We start from the raw sequence: 5,644 nt of genomic DNA on the forward strand, positions 1-5,644 counted from the left end.
TTTTTTTTTTTTTCCTATATTTCTGCTAGGTAATTGATCTGGGGATGAGGCAATTAAAAGTAGTGAGTACTTTGGAAATGGCTGTGTGACAGAATTCAAGTATGGTGCAAAACTGGGCACAGTTCTGTGCAAATGGAATGGCAAGAAGATGGCTTACTTAAAGTAAATAAAATGATTCGTTATTTGAATTATTTCACAGGTCTTTTAGACATGGTTTCTCAATATGAATTATTTTCTTAGACTTTCATTTAGCTTAGAAAACTGTCAAGGACTCAAATATTAGTAATAACTATTATATATTCCCAAACTCCAGTTGGCTGTTGTTATTATGCCAATCAAAAGGAACTATGTCTAGAAAACCCAAACACAACCTAGAGATTTTGCTCTATGTCTGGTATGATTATATTAGATTTGGCTAATTTTCTATTATGATCAGGTTATCATTAAAATGATTCTAAAATTTTAAAAACTGCCTCAATTTGTTATTTTGAAATATTGAAATGTATATAACAGTACCATATTGACCCTTATTTGCATGCACCTACTTTGTCCTTCTTTATAATGTGATATGAATGTTGATACTGCTGAAGTCCGTCTAAATTACAATATATTACAATCCATAAAAGAATCTTTCTATAACAGCATCTTCTACCTGTTACATGACTACTACAAGAAATCCATACACACACACACACAGATAAATGTATTTGTGGAGAGCACAGTTTTGCCTATGTAGTTATTATACAGCACATAATCCTACAGAATGACCACTTAATTGGAGAGAGAACTTAATATGAGGCTACTATGCAAAAAAGAGATACACACTTAGGTTACTTTTTTTTTTTTTTAAATAGGAACTGGGGAGAAGGCTGGGGTTTTATGCCTTCTGACAGAGCACTTGTCTTTGTGGATAACCATGACAATCAGCGAGGACATGGAGCTGGGGGAGCATCTATTCTTACATTCTGGGACTCTAGGTAGGAAGAAGTTTTCCTACTTTTTATCTCCCTTTTAATGACAGTAAAAAAAAAAATACTCTTTTCTTCTATGGTAATATAATTTTATGTCTTTCAGACTGTATGAAATGGGAGTTGGATTTATGCTTGCTTATCCTTATGGATTTACATGTGTAATGTCAAGCTTCCATTGGCCAAGACATTTTGGGAATGGAAAAGTAAGTTTTTGAGTTGTTCAAAATATCTTTTTCTCAAGAAGAGGAAGGATATTTTCGTTTAGTTTCACATGATGCTATTACATTCACTACTTTCTTATCAAATCTTTATTAAGTACAAACTTGATTCAGGGCTATGATTTAAGTAATACAGCGGATGTTAAAGAATTAAAATTAGTGTTCTTTATGGTCAAAAGGTTTGCAAGCTGTTTCAGAAATATGATAGATATATCTCCCTCCAAAATACCTCTAACATTAAGAGCAATGTGTATGTTCTTTTCATAGGTCCTTATTGGGTTGCTAGGAGCATTATACAAGTGAACACTTGTAACGTACTTAAAATAGTGCATGCTCATAAGCAGAGGAGTAAAAATATTGTTAAATACTTTAAAAAAAAAAAAAGAAAAGTTCTTTGGAATGCAAAACAAAGAAATAATCCAGATGAGCTGAGGCTGAGTTTAAACTTTCTTATATAAAGAAAGGAATTATGTATATTAAAGAAGAGAAATTTGCTGACTATTGCAGGAAAGATAAGAATGAGAAAAAATGTTTGGGGTATGACAAAGACAAGAATCTGACTAGTGATTATTAAAAGAAACTGGTAATAAGATTTTGAAAGTATTTGGAATGCTGGTAGAAGACTTTTTAAAAAACAAAACAAAACACTGAAGATTTCAGAAGCAGCATCTTATAGCAACTTCATACCAAAAGCAGACAATCTTCTTCATTACATATCAGTTTCTTATTCATTTCTTCTAGATTACTTTCAATTTGAGAAACCCAGAACTTTGTATAGCAACCCATTCGTTTGTTAGACAGCTTTAATATTTAAAAGGTGTCTCTCTAAATTGAACCAACTTCTTAAAATTTCCACTAATGGGTATTATTTCTGACCTTCGGACTCTTAGGACTGTGTCTTTTTTCTTTTTTCCCCCATAACTTTCCTTCAAATATTTGATGGACTTTGCCTTTTCAAGACTTGCCCACACTAATAACTCTTAATTTTATTTACTATTCATCATATGATTTTGACACTAATGACTAATGACCCTTCTGTACCAATCAGAAAAAAAGAAATATTAAAGATTTAGTCAATGTAGTAAAGAATATTGTGGTGGATTATTAGTCCTTTTAACCAAAGGGAAGAATGAAACTTACATTTATTTAGCAATTTTTACATCCAAAATATTTTTACAATAAATTGGGTTATTTTTTACAACAACCAATACTATCCCTATTTTATAGATGAGGAAACTGAGACTCAGAGAAATTAAGTGTATTTATTAAGTTTTTTTAGCTAGTGATAAAAGATCCTGTGTTCTAATATGAGTTTTCTGGCACTGAAACTCTTGCCTGTTCAGTGACACCTCATTGCCTACCAAACAAAGAAACAAAACTCTTACTGTCAAATCTATGCCGACTCAAAGCAACCCTATGGGACAGAGTCCAAACAGCTCACAGGATTTTTCCAAGCCTGCAAAGCTTTACAGATGCTGACCGCTACATTTTTCTCCCATGGAGCAGATGGTGGGTTCGAATCTTAGAACTCTCCGTTAGCAACTGAGAGCTTAACTACTGTGCCAGCAGGACTCCTCACACAACCGATAATGGTATTAATAAGTCATTCCAATTTCTTAGAAAATGGGAGAATAAAGAAATCCTATCCCTGTTGGAAATACAGCACTGAAGACTGACTCTGGGCAGAGGAATTTTGTAAAATGAGGTGTAAAAACACCAAAGATACTGGAGTCTAAATATTGCAGAGACAGAAACAAACAGCCAGAAAGATTGATTGGGTGTACTGGAAAGGAAGAGGTTAAGTATATGTAATGTTTAAAATCTGAGCTTTTTTCTTTTTCAAATTAAGGATGTTAATGATTGGATTGGGCCACCAAATGATAATGGAGTAATTAAAAGAGTTACAATTAATCCAGACACTACCTGCGGCAATGACTGGGTCTGCGAACATCGATGGCGTCAAATAAGGTAAGAATATTCGTTTAGAAACATGGCCTAATAATGGAATTTTCATTTTCAACTATTGAAGCATTCATCACCATTTTATTTTATTTCTTTTTAGGAATATGGTTGTTTTCCGTAATGTAGTTGATGGCCAGCCTTTTGCAAACTGGTGGGATAATGGAAGCAACCAAGTGGCTTTTGGAAGGGGAAACAGGGGATTCATTGTCTTTAACAACGATGACTGGTAAGAAGATAGCAATTTAGAATAATAGCTTGCACAATGTGCTCTTATTCTTTTTTCCTACTGTTCTTCCACTTTTCTGTGATACCTGAAAAATCTCTTCAGTCACTGGATGAAGAAAAAATAGGCATCAGAAAAGAAGCAGAAGAAGAGTGATAATGGCTCTTATTCTCCTGGGCTATTTATAGTGGGTTTTCTGTTATCACCAAAGTACATTTGGTGTGCCCTTCCATAGCATGTGTGTACATAATGCACATGCATATGCATGCACATGCATCCTGCACAAAATACATAAAGTAGCTAAATCAAAGTTGGAAAGACTCCAGAAAGGCATGTCTTGTCGTCCTACTTTTTAGTAATTAAAAAATACTGTCTCAATACTGAAATATTTCTTTTCCAGGTCATTCCCTAACTACTTTCATATCTTCTTTATTGGTTTCCGGTCTGCTTTTTCACCTCTCTGTCTCCTTGGAGGAGCTTTGGTTGCATAGTGCCTAAGGCATTTAACTGCTAAGCAGAAGGCTGGTGGTTCAAACCCACCAGCCACTCTTCAGAAGGAAGGCTGGGTGATCTACTTCCGTAGTGATACCACCTCGGAAACCCAAGGAGGGGTCACTATGAGTTGGATCCAACTCCAAGGCAGTGAGTTTGCTTTGGTTTGGTGTCTCCTTGGTACAAATGATTTTTAAAATATATGCATAAAGAATATGTATCTTATTGTCAGTGATTTGCCTCAGGAGATGTTTGAATGTTCTGAAACTTCTTATTACTGGCCTTTTATTTGTTATGCTTATGTCCTTGCCTCTAGTATATTGGTATCCTCCTATGTAGAACTGGAGCTCAGACTACATCTTTTCAGACAGTTGAAATGTCTTAGTACAAGGCCAGCTTCCATTTACGCTTAACTTATTCAGCCTCAATTATATTTTACTCGGAAGAATAGTCAACTTCTGTGTCAACTTCCTGGCCAAAACAGTTCACGGTTGGCCCCTTTAATTTTTCTTCAGAGAGGAGAAACAAAGTAATTCTTCATAAAACAGTTTTATATTTCAAACCATTCTCTTCTTCACAGAAATGCCTGATTATTTTTCCTGTAGCCCAAATTCATTTTATCCTCTTGAAAAATGAGATTTTTTTAAAAGATAATCCAATTGAAATTTTTGAGAGAAATTGGTATTTTCTTAATTCAAATGAGGACCGATTTAAAGTATTTTTGTTTACTAAAGGTAAAATTTTATCTAAAGGTGGCAAATCCTTCAAATCTTCATTGATAATCTTCAAGTTAATTTTATAGTAATATTTTCTACTGTAAGGAATTACTAGTTCAATTGTAAATATTATGTTTGGCCCTGAGAAATCTGTTCAGATCTGTATAAGAGGACTTTGTGATAGATTTTCATCTTCTGAGACTTTAACTGCTTCTAGTGCTAAGGCACAAAGCTAAGCTGTTTCTTTATTTTAAAGATAGTCTGTATTCTTGCTTTTAATTTTTTAATTAAAGTTACATCTTAAATTTTATTTTACAGGGCATTATCTTCAACTCTGCAAACTGGTCTTCCAGCTGGCATATATTGTGATGTCATTTCTGGAGATAAAATTGGTGGGGACTGCACGGGAATTAAAATCCATGTTTCTGGTGATGGCAAGGCTAGTTTTTCCACCAGTAACTCTGCTGAGGATCCATTTATTGCAATTCATGCTGCATCGAATTTATAAAATTTAAATTAAATATGCATACCCAAAAGAATGCCTGTGTATGTCTTTTAATATATAGATTTAATACTTATGATTTATTCTTTCTCTAGTAAAAGGTATAATAAGTAATCAACTCAAAAAACTCCAAAAAGCATAACAAATTACCTAAAATTTTACAATGATAAGATAATTTGAAATAACATTTTGCGGAGTTAGACGACTCCCTTTAACCTTTCTGTCAAAGACATTTCTAAACTCAGAAAAGCATCTTAAAATATACTTATTGTCATTAAACATCATTTTCCCAGTCCTGTATCTTGAATGCAAGTCTGCCTGTAATTCTGTAGATTGTTTCTAGCAATTAATTAGGGATAGCTGGCTTAACGAATAAGGAGCTCTGGTGGAATAGTGGGTAGAGCACTTGGCTGCTAACTACAAGGTCAGCAGTTCAAGTCCACCAGCTGCTCTGGAGGAGGAACATGAGGCAATCTACTTCCATAAAGATTTAGAGCCTTGAAAACCCAATGGAGGTCACTGAGTCATCATTGACTCTATGCACAGAGTGGTGATGGTGG

The 5,644-nt window shown here is 34.2% G+C and overlaps 1 pseudogene; it reads left to right on the forward strand.

Annotated features, from left to right (window-relative positions):
• The window catches only part of LOC103206157, a 9,471-nt pseudogene extending 4,381 nt beyond the window's left edge, over nt 1-5,090 (forward strand).
• Nucleotides 5,091-5,644: the final 554 nt, after the last annotated feature.

Source organism: Orycteropus afer, unplaced genomic scaffold, assembly GCF_000298275.1.
Source record: "Orycteropus afer afer isolate SDZICR_OR568_19922 unplaced genomic scaffold, OryAfe1.0 scaffold00301, whole genome shotgun sequence".
NCBI lineage: Eukaryota > Metazoa > Chordata > Mammalia > Tubulidentata > Orycteropodidae > Orycteropus > Orycteropus afer.